Source organism: Pelophylax lessonae, assembly GCF_965119305.1.
Source record: "Pelophylax lessonae genome assembly, chromosome: 6".
Taxonomy (NCBI): domain Eukaryota; kingdom Metazoa; phylum Chordata; class Amphibia; order Anura; family Ranidae; genus Pelophylax; species Pelophylax lessonae.
In genome coordinates, this window is record NC_138773.1 from 322,638,426 (window position 1) to 322,663,786 (window position 25,361).

Consider the following 25,361-nt stretch of genomic DNA (forward strand, 5'->3'; position numbering starts at 1 on the left):
TTTAATAAATGAATACTAAGTAAAAATACATACATAATTAACCCTTAACCTTAACTCTAACGTGAGCTTCATGCGTATGGCTTCAGGTGACTTGTAGTGGAGATGTGAGCCGTCCCCATTGAGAATCATTGATTTTTTTTCCTCCACATTTTGGACCTTCCAGCTACAAAACGCAGAGGTGTGAATGGGGACTGAGGCTCTGCTCACACCGTGCAAGTGCGTGCGCATTTCTGCACATAACTGCGAGTCACATGTGAGGCTAAGGTGTTAATAATATTAATATTGATAATAACACTAATAATAATAAATGAATAAATACACAAATAAATAAAAACAATCATAAATGATAAATACATTTAATAAATGAATACTAAGTAATAATACATAAATAATATTAACCCCACTCTTAAAAAAATAAAATAATATTAATAATTTAAAAAATAATAACAAAACACTCTAACACAAAATAAATAAATAAAAGTAATAATAATAATATTATTATTCTTTTTTTTTCAGGTTTGGGTGTTTATTATTAATTCTATTATTAATAATAATAATAACATATTATTTGTTTTTTACATTTACATATTAGTAATTTATTTTATTTATTTATGATGATTTTTAGTTATTTGTGTACTCATTTTCCATAATTTCCTATATTATTACTATTTTTTTTTTTCTTGCAGAAAATCGCGCTAAAATGTGCACAACATGTGCAAATGGCACGATTTAATTTCTTTGGGAATATAAACGTGCCAAAAACGCACCAATCTGCCCGACTCGAGTAACAAAAAAAGCTCCAGAACTTTTTTGAGCTTCATGCGTTTGGCTTGAGGTGACTTGTAGTGGAGATGTGAGCCGTTCCCATTGAGAATCATTGATCTTTTTTCTCCTCCACGTTTTGGACCTTCCAGCTACAAAACGCAGAGGTGTGAATGGGGACTGAGGCTCTGCTCACACCGCTCAAGTCCGTGCGCATTTAAGCACATTCCCATGAGTCACATGTAGGGCTAGGGTGTTAATAATAATATTATTACTATTATTATTATTATAATTATTATTATTATTATTAATAATAATAATAAATTAATAAATAAATGTAAAATAAATACACAAATAAAGAAAAACATTCATAAATAATAAATACATTTAATAAATGAATACTAAGTAATAATAATACATACATAATTAACCCCTAACCTTAACCTTAACTCTTAAAAAAATAAATGTTAATAATAATTAAAAAAATAATAAATAACTAAACACCCTAACCCTAACGTAAAAGTAATAATATTTTTATTATTCTTTTTTTTGTTCAGGTTTGGGTGTTTATTATTATTATTTTTATCAATAATAATAACATATTAATAGTTTATTTACATTTACATAATAGTAATTTATTTTATTTATTTATTATTTATTTATGATGATTTTTAGTTATTTGTGTACTCATTTTCCATTTATTCCGAATTATTATTATTATTATTATTATTATTATTATTATAATAAATAAATGAATAAATAAATGTAAAATAAATACACAAATAAAGAAAAACATTCATAAATAAATAATAAATACATTTAATAAATTAATACTAAGTAATAATACATAAATAATTAAAACCTAACCTTAACCCTAACTCTTAAAAAATAAATATTAATAATAATTTAAAAAATAATAAATAACTAATAATCCAATCGTCTCAATGGGCCATCCTACATGCTGGAAACGTGCAAAAGAATTCCCTGACCCTTTCGCAAAATTGCACCCCACCCAACCGTTCTGTGGTTCCATGGGTTTTGGCATGTGCAAAAAAAAAGTGCTCGTTAGCAGATGCGCAGGGGCGCTGTTAAGGGTTAATGGCATCGCCGCACGTCTGCTAAAGTGCAGCGCATTTCTGTATGTCGGGAAAATGTGCGATTTTGTGTGCTCATTCACGTGTCTGGTGCACACTGAAGAGTGATCGCTTTTCAGAGAGCATTTAACAGGCAGTGAGGAGGTGTTATGTTGCCTCTTCAAGCACCTGATTTAACCCCTAAATGCCACACTACTGCCATAACTGCAACAACTGCATAAGAACTGCAATAGCACGCGGTTGGAGGACAGTTGCGGCATGTCCTCATAGACATGCGATGGTCGCACTGAATGCGACATGCTGTTTAGTACAAATCGCAGCATTGCAGCTGTGGTGTGTTCAGCTATGAGCACCTGGCTGCCAGTGTTTAACCACTTTACCACCGGAGGATTTTCCTGCTAAAAGACCAGGGGTTATTTTGCGATTTTTTACTGCGTGACTTTAACGGACAATCGCGCGGTCGTGCGACGCTGTACCTAAACGAATTTCACGTCCTTTTTTTCCCACAAACAGAGCTTTCTTTTGGTGGTATTTGATCACCTGTGCGATTTTTTGATCACGCGCTATAAACAAAAAAAGAGCGTAATTTTTGCAAAAACAACAATATTTTTCACTTTTTTTTATATGAAATTCCCCCAAAAAAAAATGTAAAAATCAAAATTTTTTAAAATTTTCGGCCAATTTGTTTTACGCTACCTATGTTTGGTAAAAAAAATCGCAAAAAGCGTATTTTGATTGGTTTGCGCAAAAGTTATCGCGTTTACTAACAAAGGGAAAGATTTTTGTCATTTTTGGTGTTTTTTTTTTTAACGAGTAATGGCGGCGATCTGCGATTTTTTTTGCGGTACTGCGACATTGCGGCGGACAGATCGGACCCTTGACTGACATTTTTGACACTTTTGGGGGTACCAGTGACATTACTGCAGTAATCAGTGCTATATATATGCACTGTTACTGCAAAAATGACACTGGCAGGGAAGGGGTTAACAGTATTGGACAGGGAGGGGTTAAGTGTGTCCTAGGGGCGTGATTCTATACACAAGGGGCAATGGTCTGGTTCCCACCCAAGCACGCCTCCATCCCAAATTACATATAAACATAGAGAATTGGCCCGCGGGACTTTATATGAGGTGAGTGCTAGTGGCTGGAGAAGAATTATTAACACAATATATATGTAAAACAATATGATTTATTACATTGTATGAACAAGTGTTGCAAAATAATGATGACATGTAAAAATATCACATAGCATAGCTCAATGGCCATAATAGCATAGTGTATACAACATGCACAATATTCAAACACATAGTATAGGTGGTTGTCCTGGTGTGGCCACTTGGTTACAAAAATGTCCTGAATAGAGTATTAGAGTTCCATGATGGTGGATTGTAATACACAAGGATCTGACGCGTTTCGGGAGCTACAACTCCCTTCTTCAGAGATCAATGTATTGAGTGTATCTACAAAAAACAATGCGTTTGAGTAAACATTGAAAAACGTAGGAATTTGATAAAAAAATCAAAAAAGTATTCATGATTCAAAAATTAAAAACTTCAAAAAGAGTATGAGATACTCACAGGTTAATGGAACTAAATGGAGATTGGACTCCCGTGTAGGGGCAGCGGAACAGAGTCTGACCCGGGAGCTGAAGGGTCCCATGGAGAGCAGCCAGAGAGGGGGGTCCATGGCAGATAGGAGGTGGGAAAATGATGGGAAGATGAACCTTCCAAATCTGTATAGTGAGTGAAAAAAGAAAAGAAAAATGAAGGCAGGGATGGGATGGAGAGAAATAGTGTGAAAAGTGAGAAAATTCCAAGCTAGAAACAAAAAAGTAGGTGTGGGGAAATAGGAGAGTACATGGGCAGAAAGTGAATGTGAGGGAGTAGAGAAGAGAATGGTGGCCGTGTGCAATGGCAAATTGCCTGGAAATAGGGAGAAGAAATGGTGAGCGAAGAGTGCTGACCCAAAGGAGGAAAATGCCACTGGGAGGGTGAAACGGTGCAGAAAGAAAGAAATGAAGATCTGGTGCCCCACCTACCATGTATCCCCGAAACCAGTCACAAGCCTGGGATCCTAACGTCATGCTTGGCGGGCAATGGCGGGTCAGGACAGGGCTCATCCGTGACCTCGTGGAGGAAGAGAACGCTGAAGGCGGACCTTCCCCTCCCGCAGATGTAGGCACGCAAATGGCGTGGTACCGTCAGTGTGATCACTGACGGCCGACGTCACATGTGCGGCATGACGCCGATGTGAAGGTGGACCCGCTCGTCCCAGAAAGGGGAGGAGCGGGGACAGCAAGGGGGGGCGGAGCCTCCCTCTTTACACATCGCAGCTCCCGGGGTCAGGGCAGCCGTCGCCTGTATGCACAGGAATCCAAAAAATCCAAAGGGGATGTAGCATCAATGTGAACGAGTCACATATAGGAAATTAAAAAAGTAAAAATACCTGTAAATGTTAGAGAGTATGTCATAAAAAAGATGTTCAAAAGATAAAAAAGAGGGAAAAACCAGGGGATACACCAGGATAAAATCTTCAGCCAGGGAGGAGGAACCAGATCATTAAATGGGCACTTGTGGGTGTCTTCCACCCTAAATTCTGTACACAAGGGGCAATGGTCTGGTTCCCACCCAAGCACGCCTCCATCCCAAATTACATATAAACATAGAGAATTGGCCCGCGGGACTTTATATGAGGTGAGTGCTAGTGGCTGGAGAAGAATTATTAACACAATATATATGTAAAACAATATGATTTATTACATTGTATGAACAAGTGTTGCAAAATAATGATGACATGTAAAAATATCACATAGCATAGCTCAATGGCCATAATAGCATAGTGTATACAACATGCACAATATTCAAACACATAGTATAGGTGGTTGTCCTGGTGTGGCCACTTGGTTACAAAAATGTCCTGAATAGAGTATTAGAGTTCCATGATGGTGGATTGTAATACACAAGGATCTGACGCGTTTCGGGAGCTACAACTCCCTTCTTCAGAGATCAATGTATTGAGTGTATCTACAAAAAACAATGCGTTTGAGTAAACATTGAAAAACGTAGGAATTTGATAAAAAAATCAAAAAAGTATTCATGATTCAAAAATTAAAAACTTCAAAAAGAGTATGAGATACTCACAGGTTAATGGAACTAAATGGAGATTGGACTCCCGTGTAGGGGCAGCGGAACAGAGTCTGACCCGGGAGCTGAAGGGTCCCATGGAGAGCAGCCAGAGAGGGGGGTCCATGGCAGATAGGAGGTGGGAAAATGATGGGAAGATGAACCTTCCAAATCTGTATAGTGAGTGAAAAAAGAAAAGAAAAATGAAGGCAGGGATGGGATGGAGAGAAATAGTGTGAAAAGTGAGAAAATTCCAAGCTAGAAACAAAAAAGTAGGTGTGGGGAAATAGGAGAGTACATGGGCAGAAAGTGAATGTGAGGGAGTAGAGAAGAGAATGGTGGCCGTGTGCAATGGCAAATTGCCTGGAAATAGGGAGAAGAAATGGTGAGCGAAGAGTGCTGACCCAAAGGAGGAAAATGCCACTGGGAGGGTGAAACGGTGCAGAAAGAAAGAAATGAAGATCTGGTGCCCCACCTACCATGTATCCCCGAAACCAGTCACAAGCCTGGGATCCTAACGTCATGCTTGGCGGGCAATGGCGGGTCAGGACAGGGCTCATCCGTGACCTCGTGGAGGAAGAGAACGCTGAAGGCGGACCTTCCCCTCCCGCAGATGTAGGCACGCAAATGGCGTGGTACCGTCAGTGTGATCACTGACGGCCGACGTCACATGTGCGGCATGACGCCGATGTGAAGGTGGACCCGCTCGTCCCAGAAAGGGGAGGAGCGGGGACAGCAAGGGGGGGCGGAGCCTCCCTCTTTACACATCGCAGCTCCCGGGGTCAGGGCAGCCGTCGCCTGTATGCACAGGAATCCAAAAAATCCAAAGGGGATGTAGCATCAATGTGAACGAGTCACATATAGGAAATTAAAAAAGTAAAAATACCTGTAAATGTTAGAGAGTATGTCATAAAAAAGATGTTCAAAAGATAAAAAAGAGGGAAAAACCAGGGGATACACCAGGATAAAATCTTCAGCCAGGGAGGAGGAACCAGATCATTAAATGGGCACTTGTGGGTGTCTTCCACCCTAAATTCTGTACACAAGGGGCAATGGTCTGGTTCCCACCCAAGCACGCCTCCATCCCAAATTACATATAAACATAGAGAATTGGCCCGCGGGACTTTATATGAGGTGAGTGCTAGTGGCTGGAGAAGAATTATTAACACAATATATATGTAAAACAATATGATTTATTACATTGTATGAACAAGTGTTGCAAAATAATGATGACATGTAAAAATATCACATAGCATAGCTCAATGGCCATAATAGCATAGTGTATACAACATGCACAATATTCAAACACATAGTATAGGTGGTTGTCCTGGTGTGGCCACTTGGTTACAAAAATGTCCTGAATAGAGTATTAGAGTTCCATGATGGTGGATTGTAATACACAAGGATCTGACGCGTTTCGGGAGCTACAACTCCCTTCTTCAGAGATCAATGTATTGAGTGTATCTACAAAAAACAATGCGTTTGAGTAAACATTGAAAAACGTAGGAATTTGATAAAAAAATCAAAAAAGTATTCATGATTCAAAAATTAAAAACTTCAAAAAGAGTATGAGATACTCACAGGTTAATGGAACTAAATGGAGATTGGACTCCCGTGTAGGGGCAGCGGAACAGAGTCTGACCCGGGAGCTGAAGGGTCCCATGGAGAGCAGCCAGAGAGGGGGGTCCATGGCAGATAGGAGGTGGGAAAATGATGGGAAGATGAACCTTCCAAATCTGTATAGTGAGTGAAAAAAGAAAAGAAAAATGAAGGCAGGGATGGGATGGAGAGAAATAGTGTGAAAAGTGAGAAAATTCCAAGCTAGAAACAAAAAAGTAGGTGTGGGGAAATAGGAGAGTACATGGGCAGAAAGTGAATGTGAGGGAGTAGAGAAGAGAATGGTGGCCGTGTGCAATGGCAAATTGCCTGGAAATAGGGAGAAGAAATGGTGAGCGAAGAGTGCTGACCCAAAGGAGGAAAATGCCACTGGGAGGGTGAAACGGTGCAGAAAGAAAGAAATGAAGATCTGGTGCCCCACCTACCATGTATCCCCGAAACCAGTCACAAGCCTGGGATCCTAACGTCATGCTTGGCGGGCAATGGCGGGTCAGGACAGGGCTCATCCGTGACCTCGTGGAGGAAGAGAACGCTGAAGGCGGACCTTCCCCTCCCGCAGATGTAGGCACGCAAATGGCGTGGTACCGTCAGTGTGATCACTGACGGCCGACGTCACATGTGCGGCATGACGCCGATGTGAAGGTGGACCCGCTCGTCCCAGAAAGGGGAGGAGCGGGGACAGCAAGGGGGGGCGGAGCCTCCCTCTTTACACATCGCAGCTCCCGGGGTCAGGGCAGCCGTCGCCTGTATGCACAGGAATCCAAAAAATCCAAAGGGGATGTAGCATCAATGTGAACGAGTCACATATAGGAAATTAAAAAAGTAAAAATACCTGTAAATGTTAGAGAGTATGTCATAAAAAAGATGTTCAAAAGATAAAAAAGAGGGAAAAACCAGGGGATACACCAGGATAAAATCTTCAGCCAGGGAGGAGGAACCAGATCATTAAATGGGCACTTGTGGGTGTCTTCCACCCTAAATTCTGTACACAAGGGGCAATGGTCTGGTTCCCACCCAAGCACGCCTCCATCCCAAATTACATATAAACATAGAGAATTGGCCCGCGGGACTTTATATGAGGTGAGTGCTAGTGGCTGGAGAAGAATTATTAACACAATATATATGTAAAACAATATGATTTATTACATTGTATGAACAAGTGTTGCAAAATAATGATGACATGTAAAAATATCACATAGCATAGCTCAATGGCCATAATAGCATAGTGTATACAACATGCACAATATTCAAACACATAGTATAGGTGGTTGTCCTGGTGTGGCCACTTGGTTACAAAAATGTCCTGAATAGAGTATTAGAGTATTAGAGGGGCGTGATTCTAACTGTGTAGGGACATGTCTACTAGTGTAAAAACAAAGATCAACAGTTCTACATAGTAGAACTGTTTGATCTTCACTTTTACACAGGAAGAACTGACAGGTGGCTTGTTTACACAAGCCGCTCTGTCTTTCTCCCGCTGTAGCGGCGATCGTAGTGTGACCGGCGGACATCGGGTCCGCCAGTCACACTCCCGCACTCCTCCGTGAACGAGCCGAGGCGGGCGCGCGCCTCGGCGGGCGCGCGCCCGCCCGCTATTGGCTCTGGAAGGAGTGACAGGCGAGCGACGTAGACCTACGTCACTCTGCCTGGCCGGGGCCGACTGCCGCAGTAAATATACTGTGCGCAGTCGGCAAGCGGTTAAGCGGGTGGTCAGGGGGGGGGGGCATTTAAAATGTTGCTGAACTGCCTGGTCAGGGGCGTACACACAGGGGTCACCATTGTGACCCGACCTCATGCTTCCTCTATTGTGTACATTCCTTGTAATAGGAATAAAAGTGATAAAAAAAAAAAAATTAAAAGGAATGTGTAAAAAAATAAATAAATAAAAATAAAATACAAAAAAAAAAAAAAACAAGCACCCCCATCCCTTCGTGCTTGCACGCAGAAGTGAAGGCATACGTAGGTCGCGTCTGCATATGTAAATGACATTCAAACCACACGTGTGGTATCATCGCAAATGATAGGGAGAGCAATAATTCTAGAACAAGACCTCCTCTGTAAATATAAACTGGTAACCTTTATAAAATGTTAAAGCGTCACCTATGAAGATTTTTAAATACCGAAGTTTGGCGCCATTCCACGAGTGTGCACAATTGTAAAGCGTGACATGTTAGGTATCTATTTACTCAGCGTAACATTATCTTTCACATTATACAAAAAAGAATTGGTGTAACTTTACTGTTATTGTTTCTTTCTTAACCTCCCTGGCGATATGATTGTTTCCGATTTTAGGTGTTGAAAGCGGTGCAATTATTTTGCATGTAATTCTTAAGAATGAGCAGCCCAAACCAACTATTTACATATGATTTATTTTTACTGTGCCTTCTTCTTTATAACATCTCGGGTATGATAAAGTTTGAAACACAAAATTATAAATTATAATATAATAAATTACTATAAATAAATTAAAGTATGTATGTATGTATATATATATATATATATATATATACGTATACATATTATATATATATATGTGTATACATATATATGTGTGGATAGATAGATAGATAGATAGATAGATAGATAGATAGATAGATAGATAGATAGATAGATAGATAGATAGATAGATAGATAGATAGATAGATAGATAGATAGATAGATAGATAGATAGATAGATAGATAGATAGATAGGTAGATACAGTCAGGTCCATAAATATTGGGACATTGACACAATTCTAATCTTTTTGGCTCTATACACCACCACAATGGATTTGAAATGAAACAAATAAGATGTGCCTCCCACTTTTTAAGGGCCCAAAAGTAATGGGACAATTGGCTGCTCAGCTATTCCACGGCCAGGTGTGTGTTATTCCCCCATTATCCCATTTACAAGGAGCAGATAAAAGGTCCAGAGTTAATTTCAAGTGTGCTATTTGCATTTGGAATCTGTTGCTGTCAACTCTCAATATGAGATCCAATGAGCTGTCACTATCAGTGAAGCAAGACATCATCAGGCTGAAAAACAAAATAAACCCATCAGAGAGATAGCAAAAACATTGGATGTGGCCAAATCAACTGTTTGGAACATCCTTAAAAAGAAAGAACGCACCGGTGAGTTCAACGACACCAAAAGACCCGGAAGACCACGGAAAACAACTGTGGTGGATGACCGAAGAATTCTTTCCCTGGTGAAGAAAACACCATTCACAACAGTTGGCCAGATCAAGATCACTCTCCAGGAGGGAGGTGTATGTGTGTCAGATCAAGAACACTCTCCAGGAGGTAGGTTTATGTGTGTCAGATCAAGAACACTCTCCAGGAGGTAGGTGTATGTGTGTCAAAGTCAACAATCAAGAGAAGACTTCACCAGAGTGAATACAGAGGGTTCACCACAAGATGTAAACCATTGGTGAGCCTCAAAAACAGGAAGGCCAGATTAGAGTTTGCCAAACAACATCTAAAAAAGCCTTCACAGTTCTGGAACAACATCCTATGGACAGATGAGACCAAGATCAACTTGTACCAGAGTGATGGGAAGAGAAGAGTATGGAGAAGGAAAGGAACTGCTCATGATCCAAAGCATACCACCTCATCAGTGAAGCATGGTGGTGGTAGTGTCATGGCGTGGGCATGTATGGCTGCCAATGGAACTGGTTCCCTTGTATTTATTGATGATGTAACTGCTGACAAAAGCAGCAGGATGAATTCTGAAGTGTTTCGGGCAATATTATCTGCTCATATTCAGCCAAATGCTTCAGAACTCATTGGACGGCGCTTCACAGTGCAGATGGACAATGACCCGAAGCATACTGCGAAAGCAACCAAAGAGTTTTTTAAGGGAAAGAAGTGGAATGTTATGCAATGGCCAAGTCAATCACCTGACCTGAATCCGATTGAGCATGCATTTCACTTGCTGAAGACAAAACTGAAGGGAAAATGCCCCAAGAACAAGCAGGAACTGAAGACAGTTGCAGTAGAGGCCTGGCAGAGCATCACCAGGGATAAAACCCAGCGTCTGGTGATGTCTATGCGTTCCAGACTTCAGGCTGTAATTGACTGCAAAGGATTTGCAACCAAGTATTAAAAAGTGAAAGTTTGATTTATGATTGTTAATCTGTCCCATTACTTTTGGTCCCTTAAAAAGTGGGAGGCACATATACAAACTGTTGTAATTCCAACAACTTTCACCTGATTTGGATGTAAATAACCTGTAAATTAAAGCTGAAAGTCTGCAGTTAAAGCACATCTTGTTTATTTCATTTCAAATCCATTGTGGTGGTGTATAGAGCCAAAAAGATTTGATTTGTGTCGATGTCCCAATATTTATGAACCTGACTGTACATATATATATATATATATATATATATATATATATATATATGTACAGTAAAACTGCTGGAAAGGGCACTGTGTTTGTGTGTTTTACTATTTAAATTTGCCGCCGGTTCCACCCCCCTGCTAGCGTCACGTCGCAGGAGACGGAAGCCGGGGCTCAGAGCATTGGGCGGAAGATTCGGCTGCCGTATGCTGCAGGGACACATCGCAGGATCCCGGGGACAAGGTAAGGACCCTCTACCAGGATAGAGCAATGCTCCCTGGCGGTACCCTGAGTGTGGCTTGGGGGTAACTGCTAATGGCAGTGAAATTCCACCCCGAGCCACACTCGGGAATACCGCTAAGGAGGTTAATTCATGAAAGTGTTTTTTTGGTTTTTTTTTTCTCAAAAAAATCGTGTTTGAAAAATTGCTGCGCAAATACCGTGTGACATAAAAAATTGCAATGACCGCCATTTTTTTCCCTAAGGTCTCTGCTAAAAAAATATATATATGTATTGTTTGAGGTTTTTTTTTTTTGTTTTTTTTGTTTTTTTTTTATCTCAGGCTTTCCAGCCTGGAGAGATGTGAGGTCATAGACCCCCGATCTCTCCATAAAGACCTGTCATGCCCTATTCCTATTACAAGGGATGTGTACATTCCTTGTATTAGGAATAAAAGTGATCAAAAAAGGGAAAGTGTAAAAATAAAAAAAATTTAAATACAATAAAAACAAAATTAGAGCACCCGCCTTCCCCGCGTTCTCGCACACAAAAGCGAACGCATAAATAGGTCGCGTCAGCATATGTAAATAGCGCTCAAACCACACCTGTGAGGTATCGCGGTGAACGTTAGAGCGAGAGCAATAATTCTAGCACAAGACCTCCTCTGTAACTCTAAAAAAAAAACGTTGCCATGGAGATTTTTAAGTACCGAAGTACTTGACGCCATTCCACGAGCGTGCGCAATTTTAAAATGTGACATGTTAGGTACCAATTTACTCAGTGTAACATCTTCTTTTACATTATGCAAAAAAAATGGCTAAATTTACTGTTTTTTTGTTTTTTTTAATTCATGAAAATGTTTTTTTTTTTCCAAAAAAATTAAGTTTGAAAAATTGCTTTGCAAATATCGTATGACATAAAAATATGCAATAACCACCATTTTTTTCCCTAGGGTCTCTGCTAAAAAAAAATATATATAATATATATATATATATATATATATATATATATATATATATATATAATATTTGGGGGTTCTAAATAATTTTCTAGCAAAAAAATTATCATTTTTACATGTAGGAGAGGAGTGCCAGAATTTGCACGGTATGGAAGTGGCTAATGCTTGGACTGGCTGTGTGATTATATGTGATTATATAAAGGTATAAAGGGTGAACCCCCCCCCCCCCCCTATCAGCATGGCCCAGCCTGTCTCAGAATCTAGAGAACACAAGCAGGTGAGGGTCTGTATGAAAGTCGCTGATATGGTTGCAATGTATTGAGCTGATCTGGAGGATTTTTTTTTGTTAGAATTCCACTTTAATTTCAGCGTTTGGATGGGAGGTGGAGACCCTCGCAGGTGATGGAGGCGTTCGGCGTTGTGTATCACGCACAGCACATAAAGCAGAATTCTTTCATTTTAACAAGGCAGGTTTGTTGTTTTTGGGCTCAATCCAAAAACAGCTGCATTTTATTAGCCGCGGCTTGGCTTACGGGGGTAGGTTGGGAGTAAGGGGGGGGGGGGTGGGAGGCAGTGGGGGCAATGTACACAGACGTCCTTACTGCACACCTGTGACACGCATGACATCATGCCATTCAATAGATGGCCTGTGCTGGGGGACAATCGCACCATTCACAGCCACACAATGCCACCTGCAGCTGGTCGGCCAGGCGCTTGCTTGCCGCAAAAACCGTAAACTGGGGATGAAGTGTGAATGGGTGGAAGCTAATATTGCCCTGTGGCTCCCCGGTGAACTGGCCCCAAAAATGATATCACCCCAGAGTTTAACCATCTGGCAGCTGGAGGCATCCATAATGAGGAGCTGCAGCTACAACGTTGGGGCACTAGGTGGCAGCCTGCATCTGTGAGCTGGAAAGGCAAAAGTGAAGTTCATTGAAAGTCTTTGGCGCTTGCATACAGAATTTGCATTCTGATACGCCGGGGCTCTGATTCGTTGGGCTGCAATAACCCTTGGGAGTGCTAACAAGTGCATCATGTGACATGCCAAAATTAAAAAAGGATAGCAGTTGAGAGGTCACTTTAGGCTGGACTCACACTAGTAAGAATTGGATCCAATTCGCATGACAGGAGAGTGTGCCTGGCTCTCAATGGCAGCTGTGGAGTGGATTGCACAAGGGTCCTGTGTGTCTTTGGCTCCGTTTCAGGTCCGAATTCAGGCATAAATTTGGGCCTGATTCATCCCTTCTGTGAGCCGCATCAGTATTAGGTGTGAACCCAGCCTTAGCGTGCCTAAAGTACACTTTAGGGGTCTTTTGTAATTTGTTAACCACTTACCGCAAAGTGACGTAGGACTACGTTGGCAGACTTTGAGGTATTAGCTAGAGGCACCATCCCGGTACCGTGGTTAACAGCCGGCGGCCGGCTTTCCGTCGGTAACGACCGATGCGGTTCGGGAGCCGCTCGATCGTTACCCGGGTGAGCGGGAGGGGACATCCCCCCCCTTCCCGCCGCCTTCCACGACTTTGCTCGGGGCTCCCGTCCCACCGGGAGCCCCGAGCACCCATTCGGCGCGTCCGCCGGCTGGATGGAGTTTCGATCTAAGCCGGAAGCGGCTTCGATTGGGTCTCCGATGACGTAACCCGGAGGCGGCGTCCATGACGTCACTTCCGCGTTACTCTGCTGCAAAAGGCGGCAAATTTTAAAAACGTCTGTATGCAAAAACGCCATTTTCAGCATTTTGCATACATGGAAGTGTAGTGGAGGGGTTTGGGGTCTTTTAGACCCTCAACCCCTCCATAAAGAGTACCTGTCACTGCTAATTGCTGTCACAAGGGATGTTTACATTGCTTGTGACAGCAATAAAAGTGATCAGATTTTTTTTTTAAAAAACCTGTAATAAATTTAAAAAAATAAAATAAATAGGAAAAAAAAAAAAAATTTAGCCACCCCCGTCACCGTTAGCTCACGCACGAAAAAAAAGGTATACTGAAGTCGAGCCGCGAATGAAATCACTGTTCAAACCACACATGTGAGGTATCGCCGCGATTGCCAGAGCGTGAGCAATAATTAAAAAAAAAGAGCTACACTCTAACTCTAAACTGGTAACCGTTAAAAAAAAATTAAAGCGTCCCCAATTGAGATCTCTATTGACTGTAGTTTGCCACCATCCCACGGGTGCGCGCAATTTTAAACCGTAACATGTTGGGTATCTATTTACTCGGCGTGACATCATCTTTCACAGTATACAAAGAAAATGGGCTAACTTTACTGTTTAGTATTTTTTAAATGCAGTGAAATGTGATTTTTCAAAAATTTTCCAAAAAAATTGCATTTTAAAGACCGCTGCGCAAATACCGCGTGACAAAAAATATTGCAATGACCGACATTTTATTCTCCAGAGTCTTTGCTAAAAAATATATATATATATATATATATATATATATATATATATATAATGTTTGGGGGTTCTAAGTAGTTTTCTAGGAAAAAATACTGGTTTTAACTTGTAAACAAAAAGTGTCCGAAATAGGGCTGGGGCTTAAGTGGTTAAATTAGGATCCAAATGGTTTATGACCGTCATACCTAACAATATGGTCAAAAGTATGCGCCCCCCTCTAAATGATGGAGTTCAGGTGTCTCCAGTGAATGGTACTGGCAATACTCCATCATATAAGGACTTTGTAGACAATTGTGCTCTTCCAACCTTGTGGTAACAATTTGGTGAAGACACTTTTCTGTTCCAACGTGACTGTGCCCCTGTGTACAGCTCCATAAAAACATGGTTTGACCAATCTGGTGTGGAGGAACTCGAGTGTCCTGTACAGAGTTCTGACCTCAACCCCACTAAACACATTTGGGATGAATTGGAAGGCCAATTGGGAGCCAGGTATTTTATTTGGTGCCCAACATGAGGCCAAACATGTGACCCAGGTCTTTCTTTTCGGTGTCCAATGTGAAGCCCAACATGTGAGTCAGGTGTTTTTTTTTTGTGCCCAACGTGAGGCCCAACATGTGAGCCAGGTCTTTTTTTTGTGCCCAACGTGAGGCCCAACATGTGAGCGTGGTCTTTTTTTTTTTTTTGGTGCCCAACGTGAAGCCCAACGTGTGGGTCAGATCTTTTTTTATGGTGCCCAACAAGAGACTCAAAGTGTGAGCCAGATCTTTTTTTTGGTGCCCAATGTGAGGCCCAACATGTGAGCCAGGATTTTTTTTTTATTGTGCCCAACGTGAGACCCAAAATGTAAGCCGGGTCTTTTTTCTTGTGCCCAACGTGAGGCATAACATGTAAGCCAGGTACTTTTTTTGGTGTCCAACATGTGAGCCAGGTCTTTTCTTTTTGGTTCCCAACATGAGGCCCAACATGTGAGCCAGATCTTTTTTTTGGTGCCCAATGTGAGGTCCAACATGTGAGCCAGGTATTTTTTTGGTGCCCAATGTGAGGCCCAACATGTGAGCCCAGTCTTTTTTTTTTTTTCTTTGGTGTCCAACGTGAGGCCCAACATGTGAGCCAGGTATTTTTTTTGGTGCCCAACATGTGAGCCAGGTCTTTTCTTTTTGGTTCCCAATGTGAGCCTCAACATGTGAGCCAGGTCTTTTTTTTTTTGGTGCCCAACGTGAGCCTCAACATTTGAGCCAGATCTTTTTTTATGGTGCCCAACAAGAGGCCCAACATGTGAGCCAGGTCTTTTCTTTTTGGTTCCCAACATGAGACCCAACATGTGAGCCAGATCTTTTTTTTGGTGCCCAATGTGAGGTCCAACATGTTAGTCAGGTCTTTTTTTTTTTTTTTTTCGTGCCCAACGTGAGGCCCAACATGTGAGCCAGGTATTTTTTTGGTGCCCAATGTGAGGCCCAACATGTGAGCCCAGTCTTTTTTTTTTTTTTTTCTTTGGTGCTCAACGTGAGGCCCAACATGTGAGCCAGGTATTTTTTTTTTGGTGCCCAACATGTGAGCCAGGTCTTTTCTTTTTGGTTCCCAATGTGAGCCTCAACATGTGAGCCAGGTCTTTTTTTTTTTGGTGCCCAACGTGAGCCTCAACATTTGAGCCAGATCTTTTTTTATGGTGCCCAACAAGAGGCCAAACGTGTGAGCCAGGTCTTTTTTTATGGTGCCCAACGAGAGGCCTAACGTGTGAGCCAGATCTTTTCCTTTGGTGCTCAACGTGAGGCCCAACATGTTAGCCAGGTCTTTTTTATGGTGCCCAACATGTTAGCCAGATCTTTTTTATGGTGCCCAACATGTTAGCTAGGTCTTTTTTTTTGTGCCCAACATGTGAGCTTTTTTTTTTTTTTTGGTGCCCAATGTGAGGCCCAACATGTGAGCAAGGTCTTTTTTTTTTGGTGCTCAACCTAGGACCCAACATGTAAGCCAGGTCTTTTTTTTTTTTTGGTGCTCAACGTGAGGCCCAACATGTAAGCCAGGTCTTCTCATCCAATATCAGTACCTGACCTCACAAATGGAACAGATTCCTACAGACACCCCAAAACCTTTTAAAAAAACTCTTCCCAGAAGAGTGGAGCGTGTTAAACCCATGAAGAGGGCCACTCCGTATTAACCACTTACAATAAAGTAGAATTCCAGCTTACACCTAACTAGCATTAGAACTGCCCCTCCCCCTTTCCTAACACCTATGCTAACTAATCTGTGTATGAATGATGTACAAACTTAACTATTTTCAGCCCGCTCCGGTCTGCTCCATGATCCCCTGTGTCAAGTCAGTGGTGGCTGCAGGGAGGAAGAGAGAGCACTCCGTGTTAAGAGGGGGTAAGTGACAGTATTAAAGTGGAACTTCACTCTCCCAATTACCATTGATTATTTTTTTAACCCTCATGCTACTAGAATTAGTAAAAGGATAGGAAAGTATATCATATTTACTTGTTTTACACTTTTTTACATTTCTTCAGTTACTTCCTGGTTTCTTGCCTAGGCAAATAATGTCATACTTCCCGGGAGTCTTCAGGAGGGGAGGATGGGAGGAGGGCTTTTTTTTAGCTAAGCACACTCTCCTGCGTGCATGCTTGAGCTAAGGGCAGATGGATTCCAGGAAGTAAATGCTATGTGAATTATCTGCCCTTACTCAAGATGGCCAAGGCCAGAAATGCTAGGGGGCAGGGAGGGTTTAAGAGTGATTTCTCAACAAAATAAAGTATGGAGACATGGATGGGTGGGGGAGTTTGCTTTGAATATTAAAATGTATTAAATAGTGTTTTTGGTTTGTGGTGCTCAAGCAGCAAAGACTCAGCAGTTCTGTTTGGATTCGGCAGCTTCTGGTACTCAGGAGTTTCCAATCTTGCTGCACGGTGCTCCATAGGAGTGCATGTAGAAGATCGCCCTAACCACAAAACATCCTTATGTCATGGCACTACCTGCAGTATAGAGGAAGTTGCAGCTCTGCCCAGCAATAGATCACTGCTTTAGAGGCCTATTGCTGGCTGATTGCAGCCAGCAATAGATTACAGTTAGAAGGGATCTGTGGGTGTATAGCTGAAAAGGGGGGGATGTCGGGTCCTAGTTGACAAGATCCCGAACCCACATGAGGAATAAAATGGAAAAAAAATGGAAAAAAAAAAAAAAAAAAAAATATATATATATATATATATATATATATAGAATGCATGTTTGTGTGTGTGTATATACAGTGTATATATATATATACACACACACTATATTGTCAAAAGTATTGGGACGCCTGCCTTTACACACACATGAACTTTAATGGCATCCCAGTCTTAGTCCGTAGGCTTCAATTTTGAGTTGGCCCACCCTTTGCAGCTATAACAGCTTCAACTCTTCTGGGAAGGCTGTCCACAAGGATTAGGAGTGTCTATGGGAATGTTTGACTTCTTCCAGAAGCACATATGTGAGGTCAGGCACTGATGTTGGATGAGAAGGCCTGGCTCGTAGTCTGTGATCAAATTCATCCCAAAGGTGTTCTATAGGGTTGAGGTCAGGACTCTGTGCAGGCCAGTCAAATTCCTCCACCCCAAACTCAGTCATCCATGTCTTTATGGACCTTGCTTTGTGCACTGGTGTGCAGTCATGTTGGAACAGGAAGGGGCCATAACCAAACTGTTCCCACAAAGTTGGGAGCGTGAAATTGTCCAAAATGTCTTGGTATGCTGACACCTTCCCCGGAAATAAGGGGCCAAGCCCAACCCCTGAAAAACAACCCCACATCATAATCCCCACTCCACCAAATGATTTTGACCAGTACACAAAGCAAGGTCCATAAAGACATGGATGGGCGAGTTTGGGGTGGAGGAACTTCACTGGCCTGCACATAGTCCTGACCTCAACCTGATAGAACACCTTTGGGATGAATTAGAACGGAGATTGCGAGCCAGGCCTTCTCTTCAACATCAGTGCCTGACCTCAAAAAAGCACTTCTGGAAGAATGGTCATACGTTCCCATAGACACTCCTAAACCTTGTGGACAGCCTTCCCAGAAGAGTTGAAGCTGTTATAGCTGCAAAGGGTGGGCCAGCTCAATATTGAACCCTACGGACTAAGACTGGGATGCCATTAAAGCTCATGTGCGTGTAAAGGCAGGTGTCCCAATACTTTTGATAATATAGGGGTTTATTTACTAAAGTTAGAGAGGGCAAAATTAGTCACAATCCTGCAGAGAAACCAATTAGCTTCTAACCTCAGCTTGTTTAATTAAGCTTTAGCAATAAAACCTGGAAGCTGATTGGTTTCTCGGCAGAACTGCGACTAATTTTTCCCTTTCTGGCTTCAGTAAATAAACCCCTTTAGTGTATACATCCTAAAAATGAATACAAATATTCCCTCCTAAAATGTTGCAAAGTAACACATTGGCCCTTGGAAATTAGTGATAGCAAATTTGGTAACAGTTACCCTGATGGGGTTTTATTTTTGTCTTCTTGCGAAACAAAGTTGCAGCGCTGTGTAAGATCCTGTAATCAGAGGGCCAGGCAATGAGCATTTGTAGATAAAAAGCAAAAAAGCAGTCAGCGGTGGCATTCTACATCTCAGCAAAACTTTATGAAAAACAAATCACCGCCATGCTGGGATGTGCAGAGAGCGATGGCTGCGCCGTGTCTGGAGCTCTCGGTTATTACCAAGGCGTCCTCCGAACTGCATCTGGAAAATAGCAATCTGTGTGTGCCCCTATTTATGGGCTGCGCTGTAAAGCACATGCAATTACGTCTTTAAGGAAAACACATTTTTCTCTCCGTGCAAATGACCCCATTAAATCACAGGCATTTGTCTGGCTGCTGATTTAAGGGAATATAAATGTATAAATGCGGCGTGTTTTCTGCTTATCGCTGAGGTTCCTTTAAGTGGTAACGATGCTATAAAAGTGCAGCTATTAAATTATAGCCAGAGAGAATTTCTGGAACTCTCCAACACTTTCCTACCCAATAAAAATATTTAGCATTTTACGGATCTGCCAGGAGCTGGTATGGATGGAGAACTACAAGTCCCAGCACGGCCAGACAGTCACTTGGGCTTCTTTAAACCTTCAGTGGCCAAAGATTGGATGGATGTCACATTTCTAATATCAATTATAAATATAACAAATAATATTAGGAATAATAAGAGTAATAATAGTAGTACTACTACCATTGCTGTTCTTATTATTATCAATATTATTATATACAAGTTCATAATGGAATGCATATTAATATTATTATTATTATTATTATTATTGCCATTATGATTATTAATATTATTATTATTATTAATAATAATAATAATAAATATAAAGTATAATAAGTACAAAAACAATAGTAATAATAGTATTGTATTATTATTATTATTATTATCAATATTATTATATACAAGTTCATAATTGGAATGCATATTAATATTATTATTACTATTATGAGTATTAATATTACTATTATTCCTATTAATAGTAATAAATATAAAGTATAATAAGAACAAAAACAATAGTAATAATAGTATTGTATTATTATTATCAATATTATTATATACAAGTTCATGATGGAATGCATATTATTATTATTATTATTATTATTGTTAATAATATTATTAATAAATATAAAGTATAATAAGAACAAAACAATAGTAATAATAGTAGTGCTACTACTACCATGATTGTTATTTCTATTATTATTATCAATATTGCTATATACAAGTTCATGACGGAATGTATATTATTATTAATAATATTATTATTACCATTATGATTATTAATATTATTATTATTAATAATAATAAATATAAAGTATAATAAGAACAAAAACAATAGTAATAATAGTATTGTATTATTATTATTATCAATATTATTATATACAAGTTCATGATGGAATGCATATTATTATTATTAATATTATTAATAAATAGAAAAAAATAATAGTACTTATAATGCTACTACTACCATGATTGTTATTTGTATCATTATTATTATTATCATCAATATTGCTATATACAAGTTCATGATGGAATGTAAATTATTATTATTATTATTATTATTATTATTATTATTATTAACATTATTATTATTATTATTAATAATAATAATAATAACATATTATTATTATTATTAATAATAATAAAATATTAGTATTATTATTTTTATTAATAGTATTATTATTAATAATAAATATAAAGTATAATAAGAACAAAAACAATAGTAATAATAGTAGTGCTACTACTACCATGATTGTTATTTGTATTATTATCAATACTATTATTTACAAGGTCATGATGGAATGCATATTATTATTATTATTATTATTAACATTATCATTATTTTTTTAATGATATTATTATTATTATTCATAATAATAAATATAAAGTATAATAGGAACAAAAACAATAGCATTAATAGTAGTGCTACTACTGCCATTATTGTTATTTGTATTTTTATCATCAATATTATTATATACAAGGTCATGATTTCCCTCGCAAATGCTACGTTCACCCTCTGTCCCTATTCTACACTCTCTAACTCACATCTTCAATCTCTCCCTCTCTTCTGGCATCTTCCCCAACTCTCTAAAACATGTACTAGTCAGCCCCATACTTAAAAAGCCCTCACTGGACCCAACCGATCTGAACAACCTACGCCCTATTTCCCTGCTCCCCTTTTTATCCAAACTCCTCGAACGTCTGGTCTACAACCGACTGTAGGACCACCTTGCCGAGAATAGCCATCTTGATCTCCTTCAGTCTGGATTTCGGCCTCAACACTCCAATGAAACTGCTCTCCTAAAGCTGACAAACGATCTGCTAACGGCCAAAACCAATGGACACTATTCTGTACTCCAAAAAAAGTATTTGTTTCCTCAGGTCAATAAGTGGGACTTTAAGGCAATAAAGAAAACGTATCAGCATACGTGCGTTTTGTAGATTTTATCGTAAAAGATACATGAATTTACAACATGTTTGTTTCATAAATTATATAGTGCAGGGTGGGTGAGAGACCCATCCGTGATAGTGCAAGAAGGTAAAGAAGTGACACTTGTGAATATTTGGTGACTTTAGAAACACAAAAATCCTGCCATCCGTCAGTATTGGATATTGCAGGTAGCGTCTCAATTTCCCACGCGTTTCGGCTTGCCTAAAGCGGCTATGCCTTTTTCAAGGTATCACCATATCTAAAATGATATTTAGACATTTTAGACATTAAAAGTGTCATTATGCACTGAATACTTAGTTTGTGTGGTATAGTTTGAATAAATGCTTACATTTTGTTTTTTTGTGTATATACAGTTTCTCGGTCGTTGTTATTGGAACATTCCCCTCTTTTTCCCAAGGTAGTCACAAGATCCCCATAAAGGAACGGAGTAGTGGTGATGCAGGCACTAGAAAGACCAAATTGCTGTTCCATAAATATCCATGACATATATAGAATATATAGATTCTTACCCACTTAGAGTTCACAGGGGTACTCACATGGTCCAGAGTAACTGGTTCCCACATCCGCAGTCCCTGATGGAAGTGGTGACTGTCCCTGGAATTATATGTTTATATAATATATCCAAGGAATATATGTTGGACAGAACATGATGGGCTTAAAAGAAAGTTAAGTGAAATACCTTCTCTGTTGCCGGTCTCAGGGAAAAGCAGGGCGGTATCTCCTCTGCTTCAGTCTTAGGGGTATAAGGCCGTATCTGTATAAACATTATACATTGGGATTTGGAAAATTTGTTCCATGTAGTGGTATATAATTGCATTACAAAAAGGTTTAGGTGCAAAAATACCTTGGTCCAGTGGAAGTAGGCCAAATAAGATATATGGGACCGGTGCTTTCCAATCTCCAAGTTACAGGACTGTGTCTGTATTGCAAAAAGTAATTTGCAGGTTTGAGGAAATATTTCCTGTAAAAATCTAACAGGATTGTCCTAAAGAAAAGGCTTGTAGTAAATATCTACCTTAGTCCTGCAGGGGGAGACCATGTGCTGTTCAGGGAGGCTGGTTGCGTCACCGTCGTCCTAGGAGTGTTTCCTCTCCGGCATCCGGAGGTGAATGGCACTCTTCCGGGGATCCCCGGCGCCTTATATATAGGCCGCGCATGCGCATTACTGCGCAGCGCGGTACTATATGTCAGGGCGGAAGGGCTTCAACGTCGCGTACTGCGCATGTGCCGAAGCTCCTGCGCGAGTTGCGGCGAGGATTTCCCCTGCTGCCTGGCAACTAAGGACGCCGCCGACACGGAGAGGAGGGGCCATTCGCGATGCCGTCAGGCTGTAAACAAGCCATCGGGCTCAGATGAAATGTTGGTGGCCCAAAACAGTGCCCCGCCTCGAAGGGCGGGGCTTACCGTGCCGGGGACTACTATTGGGTATTCAGGAAGGGGAATAAAGGATTCCATAACGATCCGAGTCTGTTTAACATCGAGTCTATATATTCATCTCAGCAATATATCTATATCGTATATATATACATATGTATGATTCTTTTCCATTTTGGCAGCAATAACGTACAATCATTTAAAAAGAAGGAGACAAAAAAGAAACATAGATGAAAAATTATGTAAAAAGGAAGACAGTCCCTTAAACGGGGGTATATAGGTGACTGGGGATTGCATAGGTATCTGATGTCAGCCAATTGATGTAAATGGTGTTTCATAGATTGTTGTTCTTGGGATGGATAGGCCTGTCAGGTGCGGCCTGTATCTTGGGGCACAGTAATAGGGGAAAACGGTATGGGTGGTTGGATGAGAGTTATAGTAATCCATATGAGAGTTGGATTGGTAAAAATAGAAATTAAAAAATATATATATAAGTAAATGAGATTTGTTTGTTTGAATTTTTGAGCCTAGATAAAGGCTTGTAATGTTTGACTGGTACTGATTATTTTCCAAGTACTATTAGTCGGTTTTGCCCGATACAAATCCTTCAAGGAAGGGTTTAAAGCTCTCTGCTTCGTTGAGGCCAGGAGGTATAGTAGCTCTAAGGTGTCTAATCCACCTCATCTCTCTTTGTAGGAGGGTCTTGTTCCAATCGCCCCCTCTCCCCGGGATATGTATCCTGTCCAGGGCCATGAAGCTTATTTTGGGCATTTTTGATTGGTGTTTGTCTCTTACGTGTCTCCCAAGTGGGAGATAAAAGTTGCACATCTCCATAGTTGACATGTGTGTACCAACTCTTTTACGAAATTCTTGTTTCGTTTTCCCAACGTAGAAGGCCCCACAGTTGCATTCCATCAGGTAAACAATTGCTCGAGTTTTGCAGTTAACGAAATGGGTTGGCATGAACAGTTCCCCATTTGGTAAGATTTTGCTTGTACATTTAACAATGACGTGGCATTGGGAACATCCTCCACATGGGTATGTCCCTTTATCCTTGCAGGGATCCTTTCTAGATCCATTTTTGAATTCACTATGTACTAGTGATTGCTGGAGAGATCCAGCTTTCTTAAATGTGATTAAGGGATTTTCTGGGAGTAGATATCTAAGACTTGGATCACCGGTGAGAATGTGCCAGTTGTTTTTGATAATTTTCCTGATGGAGTCATGCTGGTTAGTATATCGCATGATGATCCTGTTGGCGTTTTCAGGTGGTTTGTCAATTGGTTTTTTGAATAAGATTTCATGTCTCTCCTGGCCATTAGCTCGATTGAAGGCCTTTCTCAGGCAGGTTTTGGAGTACCCTCTCAGTCGGAGTCGTGCAGATAGTTTGTCTGATTCAAGTTTAAAGTCATGTTGTAAGGTACAGTTCCTTTTTAGCCTTAGAAATTGACTATATGGAATCGATTTGACTAGGGCTGTGGGGTGGAAACTGTCCGCGTGCAGAACAGTATTGCCTGCAGTCTCTTTTCTGTATAGTGTTGTGTTGAGGTTAGCGTCGGAGTCTTTATAGATCCAGGTATCAAGGAAGCTGATCTTGGTTTGGCTATATTGCATAGTGAAATGCATGTTGAAGGAGTTCCTATTCATGCGTTCCAGGCATTTTTTCAGAAAGTCTTCGGGTCCGTTCCACAGGAGGAAGATGTCATCTATATATCTCTGCCATAGTATTATATGGCAAGAGTATATAGAGTTCTCCTCACTGTGGAGGAAGTCCTGTTCCCACATGCCCAGATATATGTTGGCATATGATGGGGCACAGCTAGTGCCCATGGCAACACCGCAGATTTGTAAGAAATGGAGGCCATCGAAGCAGAAATAATTGTGATGTAGGATGAAGTGTAGCATAGAGATAATGAAATCATTAAATTTATGGTCATAGCCACTTTGTTGGCTAAGTGCTTGTTGTACTGCAAGAATCCCTTTATCATGCGGTATGTTGCTGTAAAGTGATTCTACGTCAATTGTAACAAGGTACGTATCTGGTGGGATGGTTATGCCTTCCAGGATTTGCAAAAGGTGGATGGTGTCCTTCGTGTATGATGATAATTTCGTTACATGAGGTCGAAGGTGGGCATCTATGACTCTGCTCATATTTTCTGAGATGTTCCCGTTCCCAGATATTATGGGTCTCCCTGGCGGATTGTTGGCATCTTTATGTATTTTTGGCAAAGAATAGAACGTAGGTGTTCTAGGATGTGTAGTTCTGATGTATTCCCATAGGGTTTTTGATATGGCCCCTTCGTTTAAGGCCTTGTCGACTTTTGTGTAGAATATTTCATTATAGGATTTTATCATCAGTGGTGATATTTGTTTGTAGCATTGCCGATTATCCAAGATGTTCATGCACATCTCCTTATACTTCTGGTTATCCATGATAACTATGTTCCCGCCTTTATCAGCTGGTTTTATCGTGATGTTTTCATAGCTTTTTAGGTCTTTAAGTGCTTTCCTTTGTGATTTGGATAGATTATCCTTTGTTTTGTT